This window comes from Dendrobates tinctorius, unplaced genomic scaffold (genome assembly GCF_039654945.1).
Source record: "Dendrobates tinctorius isolate UK_male_01 unplaced genomic scaffold, ASM3965494v1 ptg000060l, whole genome shotgun sequence".
Taxonomy (NCBI): Eukaryota; Metazoa; Chordata; class Amphibia; order Anura; family Dendrobatidae; genus Dendrobates; species Dendrobates tinctorius.
In genome coordinates, this window is record NW_027361728.1 from 70,510,615 (window position 1) to 70,529,815 (window position 19,201).

General features: G+C 46.0%; 1 long non-coding RNA gene across 1 annotated transcript in view; it reads left to right on the forward strand.

Annotated features, from left to right (window-relative positions):
• The window catches only part of LOC141092787 (uncharacterized), a 160,300-nt gene extending 151,091 nt beyond the window's left edge, over positions 1-9,209 (forward strand). Inside the window, exons 2-3 of the long non-coding RNA XR_012232918.1 lie at positions 8,314-8,508; positions 9,084-9,209. This is a non-coding gene — a long non-coding RNA (uncharacterized lncRNA). The remainder of the gene's footprint in view (positions 1-8,313; positions 8,509-9,083) is intronic.
• Positions 9,210-19,201: the final 9,992 nt, after the last annotated feature.

Below are 19,201 nucleotides of genomic sequence, written 5' to 3' on the forward strand. Positions count from 1 at the left end.
AATGAGAATAAAGATGATCCTTCTACAATGTGATAGCCCTTGAGATATTTGTAGACAGCTATTAAGTATCCTCTCAGTCTTCTATTCTGCAAGCTAAACATTCCCAAATCCTGCAACCATTCCTCATAACACAGGGTTTGCAGACCGGTCACCATTCTGGTCACTCTTTTCTGAACTTGCTCTAGTTTGTTGATGTCTTTTTTAAAATGTGGTGCCCAAAACTGGACACAGTATTCCAGATGAGGTCTGACCAAAGAGGAGTAGAGGGCAATAATGACTTCACGTGATCTAGACTGTATGCTTCTGTTAATACATCTTAGAATTGCTGTCATGCCGCGCTCACCAGGAGGCGGGGCTTCGGTCCCGACGTCACTCCCTCCGGTACGGCGTCCCTCCGGGGCCTCCGTCGGGTGTGCACACGCAGCTCTCATCCCCGGGGCTCCTCCTCCATGTCACGTTTGCGCTTGCGCGCTCTTGTCTGTGCTGTCTCTGGGTCAGTCTCCTCTATGGTAATGGAGGACCTGACACGGAAGCTGTAGTGGTCATGTGCTTTCTGGCTAGGTTCTGACCCGGAGCCTGTCATTGTCATGTGCTATATCAGGCTACCTTCCCCTATGGGATTATTGTGCTTCCTGGCTGGGTCTGCTTAGTCCTAGCCGGGCCGTGCGCAGTTCTCAGGTCCTCTGCTATGTCTAGTATTGTATCTTGCTCTTAGCACTAGCTCTGAACTTTCATGTTGCTTCATGCTCAGTAGTGCCTCTTGGCACACTTTAGTATCCTGCCCTCTGTCCCTTGCTCTGTCGTACCTCCTGGTACTCTCTGTCTCTGTGCTCTGTAACACCTCCTGGCATGACTGCTGCTCCATCCAATACTCTGTCGTGCTCCTGGCACGCGTCCTGCTTTGTATACCTCCGGACGTACAACTCGCTATATGCCATACGTGCTCCCGGCTACCTGTCTCGCATTATCTGTAGTTTGCGCACTTCTGTGTACACTCGTTGTGTTCCTGGTACCCAGTTCCGATACACTCATCCATGTTTCCTGTGAGCCGCCCCTCTTGGTACCGGCTGTCGCAGTTCTGACCTCTGCGGTCCTGCCCCTAACGATCCCTGTATAGGGGTCGGTCTTCACCTGGCGTGCTCGGCCCAGGGGCTCCAGATCCGTGACCCAGAGGGTCCACTCTTGGACGTTGTCTGTTCCGGAACGTCACAGTATAATCAGGCCATGGACCCCGCTGGTACTACGGCTTCCATCCAAAAGGAGCTGGCGTTTCTCCGGGAAAACCAAACTAGAATTATGTTATTTCTTAAGTCCATGGAGTCTTGTTTATCTGCCTTACAGGCCTCTGAGCCTGGGAATGCTGCCCAGTTGTCCAGTCTCCAGCAGGAACTCGCGCAGCAACGCGACTTCCAGGCCCAGATCCTCAACTATATGTCGTCGGTAGATAATCGGCTCCTATCTATACAATCCATTTCTGCCCAGGCCATGGTTCCTCTCTCGCTACCGCGCTTATGTAAGCCACCTCGGTATGGTGGTGACCCTGTGTTGTGTCACGGGTTTTTGAATCAGTGTCGTTTGCATTTTGAGTTTTAGCAGCATTACCCCACTGATCGGGCTAAAATAGCATTTATAGTTTCTCACTTAGAGGGGAAGGCCCTTGCATGGGTTAATCCCCTCCAGGAGCGGGATGACCCACTCGTCTCTCAGCTTTCCATCTTTTTGGACACCTTCCGTAAGGTGTTCGACGAACTGGGTCGCCTCGCTTCCACCACCGAGTCACTCTTTAATCTCCGTCAAGGTGCTCTAACAGTTGGACAATACGCAATATGTTTTCGCACCTTGTCCTCCGAACTTGGTTGTAAAAATTATGCCCTTGTAGGGGCCTTTTGGCGTAGTCTGTCCAGCTGGATCTAAGACGAACTGGCTGGCCGAGATACTCCTACCATTTTCGAGGACCTCATCTCTCTCGCGACATGCATTGATTTGCGCTACCAGGAGAGTGCACCCGCGAGTCAGCCAGAGAGAAAGGGGCCTCCCGCCTCTTCTCCTCCATGTGCAGTTCTTCCCATCCGATACCCGAGTTATCTGCAGTAGATCCGGTACCTGAGCCTATGCAGGTGGATCGTCTCCAGATAGCTCAACGGCGTCGTGTGAAGAGGTAGGCTCAATGACTCTGTTTCTATTGTGGGGATGCCTCCCACTTCCTACGCTCATGTCCCAAGAGGCCGGGGAAGTTTCTCCACCTGGGACTGGTAAGTGAGCTCTCCTCTGGTGTATGTGATTCCTCTTGACCCCTTACCGTGCCTGTGTCCCTGAACTTTGGTTCCGAGAGTTGCACTGTGAAGGCTATCGTGGACTCAGGTGCAGTGGGTAACTTTATTAGTCTCCAGGCAGTTAAGAAGTTTCGGATCCCTGGAGACTCCTAGGTTGGTAGTTCCGGTCGATGGTAAGCCCTTGCAGGACACCGTTAACCAGGTCACGGAGGAAGTAGAGTTACAGATTGGCACATGTCATCGGGAGCGAATCTCCTTCCACGTTTTGCCGACTCCGGCTCATACCCTTCTTCTTGGTCTTCCTTGGTTACGAACTCACGGGCCAACCCTGGACTGGCAATCCAGGGATATACTCCATTGGGGACCATCCTGTCAAAAAAGTTGCCTGCTGTCCGTTCATCCGAAGAACCCTGCTTGCTCGTCTTCGGTGGTTTCAGGTCCGCCGTCCGTTAACCGGTCTGTGACGTGTGACATTGTTGAGAAGAGGGCTGAGAGTCCGTCTCCACATCTGTCAAGCAACCGGTCTGTGATGTGTGACGTTGTCGAGAAGGGGGCTGAGAGTCAGTCTCCACATCTGTTAAGCAACCGGTCTATGATGTGTGACATTGTCGAGAAGAGGGCTGAGAGTCAGTCTCCACATCTGTCAAGCAACCAGTCAATGACGTGTGACGTTGTCGAGAAGGGGGCTGAGAGTCAGCCTCCGCATCTGTCAAGCAACCGGTCTGTGACGTGTGACATTGTCGAGAAGGGGGCTGATAGTCAGTCTCCACATCTGTCAAATAACCGGTCCAAGGTAACTACCATGGCTTCCGTCAAGTTGACATCCCAGCGCACGGGGGAGACCTTCGTGCCTAAAGGTACCCGTAAGTGTGTGTTATCCTGGGCACATTCTTCTCCGGTTGCCGGCCATGTTGGTTTCTAGAAGACGCTCTCCTGTTTATCCCACCACTACTGGTGGCCGTCTATTGCTCAGGATGTCAAATACTTTGTGGCTGCTTGTCCGTCCTGTGCCAAGAAGGAAGTTTCCAAACAACCATCCTCCGACAGCTCGCCTCTTAAGGCTGAATTGACTTCCAGTAACCGCACCACCGCTTCGGTCTCCAAGCATGTCAGCGTGCCTCTGCCGGTTCGTCCTGTCTTGGGCGCACCTGCCTCCGACTTTCTGTCTGTGGAGTTCTCCAGGGTATGGCAGGAGACCAAATTTTTTAGTTGTGAGACTTTGGATCTGATTAGTCCTCATGCAGTTATGAAGTGTCTGGATCCCGCTCCTAGTGCCAAGGTGCTATTTTCCAGTTCTAGAGAGCGGGGGCATAAAGGAGGGGGTACTGTCTTGTCGCGCTCACCAGGAGGCGGGGCTTCGGTCCCGACGTCACTCCCTCCGGTACGGCGGTCATTCCAGGGCCTCCGTCAGGTGTGCACGCGCAGCTCTCATCCCCGGGGCTCCTCCTCCATGTCACGTTTGCGCTTGTGTGCTCCTGTCAGTGCTGTCTCCGGATCAGTCTCCTCTATGGTAATGGAGGACCTGACCCGGAAGCTGTAGTTGTCATGTGCTTTCTGGCTAGGTTCTGACCCGGAACCTGTCATGGTCATGTGCTATATCAGGCTACCTTCCCCTATGGGAGGTGCCTGATTATTGTTGTGCTTCCTGGCTGGGTCTGCTTAGTCCCAGCTGGGCCATGCGCTGTTCTCAGGTCCTCTGCTATGTCTAGTATTCTATTGTGCTCTTAGCACTAGCTCTGAACTTTCACGTTGCTTCATGCTCAGTAGTGCCTCTTGGCACACTTTAGTATTCTGTCCTCTGTCCCTTGCTCTGTCATACCTCCTTGTACTCTCTGTCTCTGTGCTCTGTAACACCTCCTGGCACGACTGCTGCTCCATCCAGTACTCTGCTGTGCTCCTGGCACGCGTCCTGCTTTGTATACCTCCGGACGTACTACTCGCTATATGCCATACGTGCTCCCGGCTACCTGTCTCGCACTATCTGTAGTTTGCGCACTTCTGTGTACACTCTTTGTGTTCCTGGTACCCAGTTCCGATACACTCATCCATGTTTCCTGTGAGGCGCCCCTCTTGGTACCGGCTGTCGCGGTTCTGACCTCTGCGGTCCTGCCCCTAACGATCCCTGTATAGGGGTCGGTCTTCACCTGGCGTGCTCGGCCCAGGGGCTCCAGATCCGCGACCCAGAGGGCCCTCTCTTGGACGCTGTCTGCTCCAGAACGTCACAGTTGCATTTGCCTTTTTTTGCTGCTGCTTCACACTGTTGACTCATATTCAGTCTGTGATCTATTAGTATACCCAAGTCTTTTTCACATGTGCTGTTGTTTAGCCCTATTCCTCCAATTCTGCATATGCTTATTTCATTTTTATTGCCCAGATGTAGTACTTTGCATTTTTCCCTGTTAAAAACCATTCTGTTAGTTGCTGCCCACTGCTCCAGTTTATTTATATCTTTCTGAATCCTCTCTCTCTTCTCTAGTATTAGCTACAGTCATATGTAAAAGTTTGGGCACCCCTATTAATGTTAACCTTTTTTCTTTATAACAATTTTGGTTTTTGCAACAGGTATTTCAGTTTCATATATCTAATAACTGATGGACTCCGTTATATTTCTGGATTCAAATGAGGTTTATTGTACTAACAGAAAATGTGCAATCTGCATTTAAACAAAATTTGACCGGTGCAAAAGTATGGGCACCCTTATCATTTTCTTGATTTGAACACTCCTAACTACTTTTTACTGACTTCCTGAAGCACTAAATTGGTTGGTTGTAACCTCATTGAGCTTTGAACTTCATAGCCAGGTGTATCAAATCATGAGAAAAGGTATTTAAAGTGGCCACTTGCAAGTAGTTCTCCTATTTGATTCTCCTATGAAGAGTGGCATCATGGGCTCCTCAAAACAACTCTCAAATGATCTGAAAACAAAGATTATTCAACATAGCTTTTCAGGGGAAGGATACAAAAAGTTGTCTCAGAGATTTAACCTGTCAGTTTCCACTGTGAGGAACATAGTAAGGAAATGGAAGAACACAGGTACAGTTCTTGTTAAGCCCAGAAGTGGCAGGCCAAGAAAAATATCAGAAAGGCAGAGAAGAAGAATGGTGAGAACAGTCAAGGACAATCCACAGACCACCTCCAAAGACCTGCAGCATCATCTTGCTGCAGATGGTGTCACTGTGCATCGGTCAACAATACAGCGCACTTTGCACAAGGAGAAGCTGTATGGGAGAGTGATGCGAAAGAAGCCGTTTCTGCAAGCACGCCACAAACAGAGTCGCCTGAGGTATGCAAAAGCACATTTGGACAAGCCAGTTACATTTTGGAAGAAGGTCCTGTGAACTGATGAAACAAAGATTGAGTTGTTTGGTCATACAAAAAGGCGTTATGCATGCGCTGTATTGTTGACCGATGCACAGTGACGCCATCTGTAGCAAGATGATGCTGCAGGTCTTTGGAGGTGGTCTGTGGATTGTCCTTGACTGTTCTCACCATTCTTATTCTCTGCCTTTCTGATATTTTTCTTGGCCTGCCACTTCTGTGCTTAACAAGAACTGTACCTGTGTTCTTCCATTTCCTTACTATGTTCCTCACAGTGGAAACTGACAGGTTAAATCCCTGAGACAACTTTTTGTATCCTTCCCCTGAAAAGCTTTGTTGAATAATCTTTGTTTTCAGCTCATTTGAGAGTTGTTTTGAGGAGCCCATGATGCCACTCTTCATAGGAGAATCAACTAGGAGAACTACTTGCAAGTGGCCACTTTAAATACCTTTTCTCATGATTTGATACACCTGGCTATGAAGTTCAAAGCTCAATGAGGTTACAAAACCAATTTAGTGCTTCAGGAAGTCAGTAAAAAGTAGTTAGGAGTGTTCAAATCAAGAAAATGATAAGGGTGCCCATACTTTTGCACCGGTCAAATTTTGTTTAAATGCAGATTGCACATTTTCTGTTAGTACAATAAACCTTATTTGAATCAAGAAATATAACTGAGTCCATCAGTTATTAGATATATGAAAATACCTGTTGCAAAAACCAAAATTGTTATAAAGAAAAAAGGTTAACATTAATAGGGGTGCCCAAACTTTTACATATGACTGTATCCCTCCTAGCTTTGTGTCATCAGCAAATTTAATCAGTTTACCCTCAATTCCTTCATCTAAATCATTGATAAAGTTGTTGAACTAAATCTAATGGTCACTACTCCTTGCTAATTCAATTGGATCTCCCTGCAGCATTCGACACTGTGGATCATCAGCTCCTCCTCACTATGCTACACTCCATCAGCCTCACGGACACCATTCTCTCCTGGTTCTCCTCCTATTTCTGTGACCATTCCTTCACTGTGTCTTTTGCTGGTTCCTCCTCCTCTCATCATCCCCTTACTATTGGGGTTCCTCAAGGATCAGTCCTAGGCCCCCTCCTCTTCTTTTTGTATACCACCCCTATTGGACAAAATCAGTAGATTTGATTTCCAGTACCATCTCTATGCTGATGACACCCAATTATACACTTCTCCCGATATCAAGCCTGCCTTTTTAGAAAACACCAGTGATTGTCTTACCACTGTCTCTAACATCATGTCCTCCCTCTATCTGAAACTGAACCTGTCTAAAACTGAACTCCTTTGCCTACCTTTGCCCAACATTGCCATCTCTGTGTGTGGTTCCATCAATACTCCCCAGCAATATGCCCGCTGTCTTTGGGTCATACTTGATTCCGAGCTTTCATTCACCACCCACATCCTATCACTGGCTCGGTCTTGTTATCTGCACCTCAAAAACTTTTCTAGAATTCGACCTTTTCTTACTTTCGACTCTGCAAAAACTCTTACTGTTTCTCTTATTCATTCTCGTCTGGACTATTGTAATCTCTACTAATCGGCCTCCCTCTTACCAAAATCTCCCCTCTCCAATCTGTCTTGAATGCTGCAGCCAGGATCATATTCCTCACCATTCGTTATACCGATGTCTCTACTCCTTGACAGTCATTACACTGGTTACCAATCCACTCCAGAATCCATTACAAACTTATTACCCTCACCCACAAAGCACTCCATGGCTCAGCACCACCCTACATCTCCCCCTTGTCTCAGCCTACCACCTTACCCATGCCCTCCGTTCTGCTAATAACCTGAGGTTAACATCCTCAATAATCAGAACCTCCTACTCCCGTCTCCAAGACTTTTCACATGCTGCACCAATTCTTTGGAATGCACTACCGAGGTTGATACGATTAATCCCCAATCACCACAGTTTTAAATGTGCCCTAAAAACGCATTTGTTCAGACTGGCCTACCGCCTCAACGCATTAACCTAACTATCCCTGTGTGGCCTATTCAAATTTTTTTTTACTATAATCAGGTTCCTCGCATGATGTTCTCACATCAATCGTTTTGGCACATTGTGTTTGATACCAGGGCACATTTCAGCATTTAACTCTTTTGTGCTGCTAATATTGTGCTTGAGTCAGGAGAAGTCCACATTTGTGAATCTAGTTTGTTTGATGTAATACCGCACTCCAGAAAGCAGGTTATATTTCAGTATTAAATAATTGTGTGCTCATATTTTTGCTCCATCCAAGTGTCAACATTTGAAAATCTAAATTGTTAGTTCTAATACCATGCTCCAGAAGTCAAGGGATATTTCAGTATTTAAAAATGTTGTGCTGATATTTTTGATCTGTCCAGGAGTCCACTATTTAGAATCAAAAAAACAAACAGAGAATAGTTGTAGTTCCACAAAAACTTTGCCTCTGTGATCAGGACAATGAAATTTTGAAATTTTACTGCTTTTGGGAAAATTCTCTATTCGTATTCAATACTGAGTAGTCTTCTAGAATATTGTTGAACAGCTAGAATTGTGCAGAAGTTTCTATAATTTTACAAAATTAGCTAGAAGTTTCTAGAAACTTTTAAAACTTTCTAGAACATTCTCGGACTGTTCAATAATAGTCATACAAGTATAAAAGCACATTTTGTTTTATGTTATTGCTGAGTAAGAGAATAAAGAATCATAGTTAAAGAGTAATTATTTGTTTTAGATGGCATCAAGAGGTTGTTTGTGCCCAGCAGATGCATTTTGCTACATGTGTGGACAAGAGCAAGAAAGTATTCCGTGAAAGCATGTCATATGTTATACGAGGCCTACAAGGCATATTTCAGCATGCCTGTCGGGGATTAAGACAAGTCCTGGGCACCTCATTTCACATGCGAATATTGCAAGAAAACTTTTGAAGGTAAGGTGAACAAATGCTGCTCGTTTAGATGGTAGTGCTTTATTTTGTAGAATTTCATTGATTTAGATCTATTACAGTTTAAGGAGTTGCAGTTGACAACATTTTCACATATGTCAATGCACTATAGTAAAATATGTATTAAGTAATGTGTAAAATGTCATGCTTTTAAATTTATATAATTAACTAGCTGAAGAGCCCGGCATTGCCTGGGCATAGTAACCAACTGTGGTTAGTTATATCAAATTATAATGATTATATTGCACATAAAAACCGTGCATGTAATCCTATCCTGTGTGATACTGACTGCTGAGCTGTGTATCTAATCCTATCCTGTGTGATACTGACTGCTGAGCTGTGTATCTAAGCCTATCCTGTGTGATACTGCCTGCTGAGCCATGTGTCTAATCCTCTCCTGTGTGATACTGACTGCTGAGCTGTGTATCTAATCCTATCCTGTGTGATACTGACTATTGAGCTGTGTATCTAATCCTATCCTGTGTGATATTGGGCTCCCCCTGCAGTCTGTGTCAGAGGGTGGTCTGCGTTGGCACGGTAATAAATTGTGTTATTTCCAGCTTTACAGAAGGACGATAACACCATAGAAATGATAAGAATAATAGGCCTCAGTTACGGCAACTGTCTACAAAGAAAACTGTTGCTAATAGCAACCAATCACAGCCCATTTTTCATCTTTTAAACAGCTCTGGGACAGCGTGGTGAGTTTTGAGTGGCTACTTTTGTGTTTCAACTTTTATGTGGCGAGGTTGGTGTATGTGTGGTGAAATGTGTGCTGAGGGTGGTCTATGTGTTTAAGCACGTGGTAGTGTGTGGCGCATTTTGTGTGTGTGTTCATATCCCCGTGTGTGGTGATTATCCCATGTCAGGGCCCCACCTTAGCAACTGTACGGTATATACTCTTTGGCGCCATCGCTCTCATTCTTTAAGTTCCCCTTGCTCACATCTGGCATCTGTCAATTTGCCTCCAACACTTTTCCTTTCACTTTTTCCCCATTATGTAGATAGGGGCAAAATTGTTTGGTGAATTGGAATGCGCGGGGTTAAAATTTCGCCTCACAACATAGCCTATGATGCTCTCGGGGTCCAGACGTGTGACTGTGCCAAATTTTGTGGCTGTAGCTGCGACGGTGCAGATGCCAATCCCGGACATACACACACCCACATTGAGCTTTATATATTAGATTATATCTGCTATGTTACAGGTTGGTACAGGAGCGAAAAGAGAGCCATGAAGTTTGCTGTCCCTCGAATTTGGCGGCAACCGACCGACCACTCAAAAAACTGCTACTTCTGCATGGTGGATCCTGCCAAACGTCGCACAGGCAAGAATGCACCTCAAATCGTTTATCCAGACATTCCTTCTTCCATTGCCCCAGTACAATAAATACAAAATTTTTCTGGCATGTGGTCATAAAATCAAAGTTTGTGCTGAATGTATTCATTTTTCCATAGTCTTTAAACATAAGCAGATGAAATATTACACTGGGAAGCCAGGAACAAAATTTGTGTTACATAGTGTTATTTGTGCTATTACTGTGGTCCTGAAATAAGGCCACATTTCATTATATAAATATTTCATGCTGATTGTTTTTCTCCAGCCAGGAGTACACATTTCTGAATCTAAATGGTTTGTACTAATAGCGTGCTCCAGGAAGCAGGCTACATTTCAGTATATAAATCCTATGTGCTAATTGTGTGATCAAGAAAGCAGGCCACATTTCAGCATGGGACAGGCCCTAGGGCAGGGCTTGGAACAGTATTTCCACCCTAAACATTGATCAGTAACATTTGGATGAGTGACAGGTGTAGGCCTGGTGGTCTGAGAGCCCTGCCAAATTCAGGCAACACACATAAAGGAGACCCAACTTGGAGTCTAAACATATCCAAAAATTAGGGAAAGACACCACTAAAGTGGCATCAAATTATTTTTTATTTTACTCACGTACAGTGGGGCAAAAAAGTATTTAGTCAGTCAGCAATAGTGCAAGTTCCACCACTTAAAAAGATGAGAGGCGTCTGTAATTTACATCATAGGTAGACCTCAACTATGGGAGACAAACTGAGAAAAAAAAATCCAGAAAATCACATTGTCTGTTTTTTTTTCATTTTATTTGCATATTATGGTGGAAAATAAGTATTTGGTCAGAAACAAATTTTCATCTCAATACTTTGTGATATATCCTTTGTTGGCAATGACAGAGGTCAAACATTTTCTGTAAGTCTTCACAAGGTTGCCACACACTGTTGTTGGTATGTTGGCCCATTCCTCCATGCAGATCTCCTCTAGAGCAGTGATGTTTTTGGCTTTTCGCTTGGCAACACGGACTTTCAACTCCCTCCAAAGGTTTTCTATAGGGTTGAGATCTGGAGACTGGCTAGGCCACTCCAGGACCTTGAAATGCTTCTTACGAAGCCACTCCTTCGTTGCCCTGGCGGTGTGCTTTGGATCATTGTCATGTTGAAAGACCCAGCCACGTTTCATCTTCAATGCCCTTGCTGATGGAAGGAGGTTTGCACTCAAAATCTCACGATACATGGCCCCATTCATTCTTTCATGTACCCGGATCAGTCATCCTGGCCCCTTTGCAGAGAAACAGCCCCAAAGCATGATGTTTCCACCACCATGCTTTACAGTAGGTATGGTGTTTGATGGATGCAACTCAGTATTCTTTTTCCTCCAAACACGACAAGTTGTGTTTCTACCAAACAGTTCCAGTTTGGTTTCATCAGACCATAGGACATTCTCCCAAAACTCCTCTGGATCATCCAAATGCTCTCTAGCAAACTTCAGACGGGCCCGGACATGTACAGGCTTAAGCAGTGGGACACGTCTGGCACTGCAGGATCTGAGTCCATGGTGGCGTAGTGTGTTACTTATGGTAGGCCTTGTTACATTGGTCCCAGCTCTCTGCAGTTCATTCACTAGGTCCCCCCGCGTGGTTCTGGGATTTTTGCTCACCGTTCTTGTGATCATTCTGACCCCATGGGGTGGGATTTTGCGTGGAGCACCAGATCGAGGGAGATTAGCAGTGGTCTTGTATGTCTTCCATTTTCTAATTATTGCTCCCACAGTTGATTTCTTCACTCCAAGCTGGTTGGCTATTGCAGATTCAGTCTTCCCAGCCTGGTGCAGGGCTACAATTTTGTTTCTGGTGTCCTTTGACAGCTCTTTGGTCTTCACCATAGTGGGCTTTGGAGTCAGACTGTTTGAGGGTGTGCACAGGTGTCTTTTTATACTGATAACAAGTTTAAACAGGTGCCATTACTACAGGTGATGAGTGGAGGAAAGAGGAGACTCTTAAAGAAGAAGTTACAGGTCTGTGAGAGCCAGAAATCTTGTTTGCTTGTTTCTGACCAAATACTTATTTTCCACCATAATATGCAAATAAAATGAAAAAAAAACAGACAATGTGATTTTCTGGATTTTTTTTTCTCAGTTTGTCTCCCATAGTTGAGGTCTACCTATGATGTAAATTACAGACGCCTCTCATCATTTTAAGTGGTGGAACTTGCACTATTGCTGACTGACTAAATACTTTTTTGCCCCACTGTATATAGTGCCATTAATTCCACAGTGCTCTACAGACATTATCAATTTCCCCAGATTAGAAATAATGTAGTATAATGGGGCCCTGGCACCCCTTCCACTACAGTCCACCAACCAGATGGAGACCCAACTTGGAGTATCCACATTTCAAAAAATTGTTAGTAATATCAGTAGCAGCAGCAACAGCAGGAACAGAAGCCATGACAAAGGTTTGACAGACTGCAATAATGTGAGATCAATGCAGTGCACTAAAAAAGAATACCATTGCCTAGTCTGCCCAGTCTGCTACTAGGGTGAAAGTCATTGGATATCCATGACTTGTTCATCTTGATAAAAGATAGGCCGTCTACACTTTCAGGGGACAGCTGGATGCTCTAATCCATCAGGACACCACCAGCAGCGCTGAAGACTGACTGCTGGGCATGACAAAACCTCCAAGGCATGACAGGCGAGCTCAGGCCACTCCATTTTTGAAGGCCAAAATGCAAATGGGTCCAAACCTCACCTGATGTAATTGATACTGAGCGCGAGATTCTCCTGCACCATCTTCTCCAGTTGTTGACTACGTGCAGACTTGTACTCTGTTCTGCTGGTGCACAGGCTGGTCTTAAAAACTGTGTAAAACGACTCCTAGAAATTGCTTTTTATATTTTATTTATTTTACTCACTTTTATAATGCCATTAGTTAGAGAGCGCTTCACACACATTTTTGGCACTGTCCCCATTGGGGCTCAAAATCTAAATTTCATATCCATATTTCTTTGGAGGAAACCAGAGTACCCAGAAGAAACCCACGCAACCACAGGGAGAACTTCCAAACTCCTTGCAGATATTGTCCTTTGTGGGGATTACTTCCTCAATCCCCTACTGCCAACCATGAACAACAGAGAGGGAATCATTAGCCTCTTCATCTCCTGACTGTTGCACTCCCATGACCTCTTACTCCTCGACCTCCTCCATTTGTTACTGCACCTTTACTAACAGTTTGTCTGGTACCAGGAGCCCCCCACAATCACTGTAGTCCACCCTCCTATGGCACCCGCCTGTGTTACAACAGGCCAATACTTAGAGATATTGTTATCCTTTCCGTATCCTCCTCTGCTTCCTCTTCATCCTCTGGCAACAACACCGCTTCCTGCAGACTATTCAAAGTGTGCACCAGCATTTAGGTGACCAGAATAGCGATGGTGATGATGGCAACATCAGAGCTAACCATCTTAGTAGCCATTTCAAAACTGTGCAGAAGGGTGCAGAGGTCCTTTGTCTGTGCCCACTCCACAAATGTAACTTATTACATGTTCGTACTGCGTTGGGCCAGACTATGCAAAATGTCACACTTTTCCCAGGGGTGGTTGCTGCTGCCACAGTCGCTGCAACATATGCAGAGTGGAATTCCACCATTTTAGCACAGCACATATCAACCGGTTAACTGGTAGCCCGAAAGACCTATGTAGTGATGCAAATCGATGACACGTGGGGTGTGGATGCCACAAATTGCACACAGTGACTGTGCTCTCTGAAGCAGCGCATCCAGGCTGGGATAGTGGCATAGAAATTGCTGTACCTCCAGGTCAAGGCCGTGCAAGGCACGTACAGTGGGTACAGAAAGAATTCAGACCCCTTTAAATTTTTCACTCTTTGTTTCATTGCAGCCATCGGTAAATTAAAAAAAGCTCATTTTTTTCACATTAATGTACACTTTGCACCCCATCTTGACTGAAAAAAAACAGAAATGCAGAAATGTTTTCAAATTTATTAAAAAAGAAAAACTGAAATATCAAGCAGCTTGGATTGTCTGTCTCCCCACTCTTGCTCCATACTCTGGGACCTTGATTTCCAAGGTCTAGTGTGAAGTATCCACAATTAATGATTGTTTCGGGAGCCATGTCATCTGCTGGTGTAGGTTCACTGTGTTTTACCAAGACCAAAGTCAGCGCAGCCATCTACCAGGAAATTTTAGAGCACTTCATGCTTCCCTCTGCTGACAAGCTTTTTGGAGACTGACATTTCATTCTCCAGCAGGACTTGGCACCTGTCCACACTGTCAAAAGTACAAATTCCTGAAACAGCAGTATCACTGTGCTTGATTGGCCAGCAAACTAGCCTGACCTTAACCACATAGAGAATCTAAGTGGTATTGTCAAGAGGAAGGTGAGAGACACCAGACCCAACAGTGCAGAGGAGCTGAAGGCTGCTATCAAAGCAACCTGGGTTTCCATAACACCTCAGCAGTGCCACAGGCTGATCGCCTAGTGTCATGCCGCATTGATGCAAAAGGAGCCTAGACCAAGTATTGAGTGCATTTACTCAACATACCATCCTCAAAGCTTTCCACACACACTTCCTTGACCATGTTTCTGCCTGGCTGCTGCACGTCATGTTCTCAGAAAGACCAGCCGTTATCCTAGGAGACTTTAGCATTCCCATAAACAGCCCGACCTTACCAACTGCATCTCAGGTTCTATCTCTATTCACTTCTCATGGCCTCTCACAACTTTCAACCTCTGACACACACAGACAGACAGTTACACCCTTGATTTGGTCTTTGTCTGGCTCTGTTCAATCTCCCAGATTTCAAAGAATCATAGAATCGTAGAGTTGGAAGGGACCTCCTGGGCATTCTGGTCCAACCCCCTGCTCAAAAGCAGGATTCGCTAAATCATCCCAGACAGATGTCTGTCCAGCCTCTGTTTGAAGACTTCTATTGAAGGAGAACTCACCACCTCTCTGGGCAGCCTGTTCCAATCATTGATCACTCTGTCAAAAAGTTTTTTCTAATATCTAATCTGTGTCTCCTCCCATTCAGTTTCATCCCATTGCTTCTAGTCTTTCCTTGCTTCTAGTCTTTCTTGTCTCTATCCCAAGAAATTGGGACTAACCACAACTTACACAGTTTTATTCCCTCCCTAAAAACACATCTGTTTAGGGCAACCTATCACGTTCCCTAATCAAAATCCTTTTTATATATATATATATATAGCCCATTCTCTTCATCTCTGAACATAATTCAATAAAAGCACTGAAAATATTTTCTAGTGACTAGAGTTGAGCGACTTTTGGTTTTTTAGGGTCGAGTTTCGTTTCGTGAAACCCGACTTTTCCAAAAGTCGGATCGAGCAAGATCGTCCGATTATAGGGAAAAGTCGGGGTCGTCCCGAAACACGAAACCCAATGTAAGTCAATGGGGAATAAAAGTCGGCAGTGAGAGGAGGACAGGAAACACACCAACAGTGCCCATTATAATGCCAAAAGCATCAATTCTTCTTACTTAAGCTTGTCAACCTTAATTAACTTAATAATACAAGTTACGCACTGAAAAATGGGGGTTATTTGGCTAAAGTTGTGGGGGGGAGGCCTGGCTCCAGGTTTTCATGTGCCCTGGGCGAAAGAGCGCCCCTTTAACACATACCACAACTCATCATGCTCCGATACGGCAGAGAAATAGCGGTTTAGTACAATGAAAAATACTTCACTTTTTACATCTCATGACGAGGCCCATCTATTTCTCCATACAGAATCATTGGTCCCATATAATGTTTGAAACAGTATATGATGAGCTCCACATAATGCTACAGTATATGTTGGTCCCCATGGATGAAGCTCCACTGTCTTATGGGCCCAAATAATGCTCCAAACATAATGGGCCCCATTTCTAATGCTCTAGTGTATAATGGGCCCTGTAAATGCTGCTCCAGTGTCTGATGTCCACCTTTGGAATGTTCCAGTGTATGGTGGGCCCCATCTATCATTCTCCAGAGTATAGTGCTCCCCAAAAATTGCTGTCCCAACATTGAAAACAATCAAATAAGTCTCCTCGCTAGGGAATCCCTGTACTTGTCTGGACTCCTCGTCGTCCCCATCTTCCATCTCACTGCACAGTATTTCAACTTTGCAAGTGCTGTGATCCTGAGCAAGCAGGGGGGGCCCACTCGTTGGCGACGGCACTGGCACAGGGCCCCTGATAGTACGGTGGTGTGTCTGATGGCGGGTGGGCCGAACCTGCACTTTCATCTGCAGCTTCCTCTTTGTCACCGTGTAAGATGGAACTGTATATGGGAAGGGTAACCTGAGTTTCATCAGGGTCAGATTCAGGCCGTGTAGCGTGCGAGGGGAATGTAGTGGTCTGGGTCAATGTACCAGCAGATTCATCGAGCAGTGGCTGGGCATCAGTGCACTTGTGTCGCCCCCAGGAGTACGGTCGCCACAGTGGCATTACCTTCTTCCTAGGGAGTGTGATGTCATGCTTGGGAGCAACGAACGATCTCTCTAGCAGGTTAACTGATTGGGCGGCGTTATTCCCACGAGTCATGACCCTCCAAACAGCGTTCATGAAGGCAAAGTGTTTGTTTTACGTGGGAAGTATGGTTGCAAAGCTGAACCTTAAAGGAATGTCCAGAAGGGCACCACCAGGAGTGGAGCCTATGGTTAAATTCGACTCCACCTGGGAAACCTCAACCATACCAGCTACAGAACAGATGCACACATTGCAAGCTTAATTCCGTTAACGAACCAGACTCTGTCATGCCCCGCGGTCCGAGTCCGGCTTACTAGAGGGACACGTGAGGCTCTGGCACATGAGATTGGCCAATAACTGGTGTGTCATGCCCTTACATGTCCGTGGCTGCATGTGCGCTACACTGAAAAGGCCAGCGTTTGTCACTTACAGGTGCAGATAACCCGCTGAACAACATTAGTGATGGGGATCACTGATTACAATTATTACCCGCGAACAATGATTTCCCAGTAAGTGCAGGTCAACCGCAGTTCCGGAATTAGGCCTAACCGTCATTCCTGAAAAAATGAAAAACTTACGTGTGCAAACCACAGGTGCTGTAGCTTGCTTAACAGCTCGTCAGCCGTTCTCACGCCCAGTATGGATTACACGTGATTGCACAAAGGTGAGAAAGGGTACCTTATCCCCAGATAACATGTATGGATAGCGTACACATTCAAAATATATGTCTATACATCAGGAGGCAGGCTCAGACGTTGTTAGGCCCAGTATGGATTGCATGTGATTGCACAAAGGTTAGAAAGGGTACCGTATCCCCAGATAACATGTATGGATAGCGTACACATTCAAAATATATGTCTATACATCAGGAGGCAGGCTCAGACGGTGTTAGGCCCAGTATGGATTGCACGTGATTGCACAAAGGTGAGAAAGGGTACCGTATCCCCAGATAACATGTATGGATAGCGTACACATTCAAAATATATGTCTATACATCAGGAGGCAGGCTCAGACGGTGTTAGGCCCAGTTTTGATTGCACGTGATTGCACAAAGGTTAGAAAGGGTACCGTATCCCCAGATAACATGTATGGATAGCGTACACATTCAAAATATATGTCTATACATCAGGAGGCAGGCTCAGATGGTGTTAGGCCCAGTATGGATTGCACGTGATTGCACAAAGGTTAGAAAGGGTACCGTATCCCCAGATAACATGTATGGATAGCGTACACATTCAAAATATATGTCTATACATCAGGAGGCAGGCTCAGACGGTGTTAGACCCAGTATGGATTGCACGTGATTGCACAAAGGTGAGAAAGGGTACAGTATCCCCAGATAACATGTATGGATAGTGTACACATTCAAAATATATGTCTATACATCAGGAGGCAGGCTCAGATGGTGTTAGGCCCAGTATGGATTGCACGTGATTGCACAAAGGTGAGAAAGGGTACCGTATCCCCAGATAACATGTATGGATAGCGTACACATTCAAAATATATGTCTATACATCAGGAGGCAGGCTCAAACGGTGTCAGGCACAGTATGGATTTGACAGCCCAGACTACACAGCGGAGGAGCAGGGACAGGTAAAGATTGCAAATGCTGGGGCCCTGCCCAAGCAAGGGGGGCCCACTCGTGGGCGTCAGTACTGGCACTGGGCCCCTCATAGTACGGCGGTGTGTCTGACGGCGGGTGTGCACCACCACCGTCAGAGACACTTGATTGCACTATGAGGGACCCTGTGCCAGTGCCCGCTCCCAAGAGTCGGCCTACCCACCTGTCCAGGGCAACGGCACTCGCACGGTGTCGTGCGCTAGGTGGTGACCCCGGCCATGGGGGGGAGGCAGCACAGTTAGGGAGTTTTAGAAAGTGGCATATGTTGATGTTGGACATTCAGCTGATGCAAAAGGTGAAATAGGTCAAGTCCCAGGAAGAGGTGGACCAAAGCAAGCCATTTTTCTGTCACCCTATGTGTCATCAGGGGAAGGTGGGACAAAATCCTTGGAAACCCATGCATGGTTCATTTTAATGAAGGTTAGATCATCCATATTTTGGGTTGACAGATGGGTCCTTTTTTCTGTCAGGATTGATCCAGCTGCACTGAAGACTCTTTCCGATAGCACACTTGCAGCTGGGCAAGCGAGCTCCTGTAAGGCATATTGTGCCAATTCAGGCCAGGCGTCCAGTTTAGCGGCCCAATAGTCAAAGGGGAATGACCTGTGTGGGAGAACATCGATATGGGAGGATATGGGAGGAAAAGTAGTTTGTAACCATAGTTGACAACTGCTGTCTCCTGTCACTTTCCATCGATGCAGTATTACCAGTTGTGTGAGCGGTACTTGAAAAATCAGTCCACAACATTGTCATGAAACCCCTGTCTCCAACGCCACTTCTGCTGTGTGCACCACGAACACCACTGCCAAGCTGACCACGGCCCGTACGGCTCGTGTGAGAACCATCACTGCTGCTGTGTGCTGGGAATGCCTCAAGCAACCGATTTACCAGAGTTGCTTGTTTATTAGCCAATATTAGGTCAAGGTTCTCCTGTGGCATGATGTTTTGTAATTTGCCTTTATAGCGTGGATCCAGGATGCTGGCCAACCAGTAGTCGTCATCGTTCATCATTTTGGCAATGCGGGGGTCCCTTTTTAGGATCTGCAAGGCATAATCTGACATGTGGGCCAATGTTCCCGGTGTCAATGATGCACTGCGAGTGCTGGTTGGAGGAGCACTTTCAGGCAAATCCACATCCCTCCAGTCACACACAAACCCTGTACCAGACCTTGCCATGCCAACATTTTCACTTGCCCCACGAGATGCATCCTCCTCCCCTAAGTAATCATCCCCATCATCCTCCTCCTCCTCTTCTTCCTCCACCTCGTCCAGG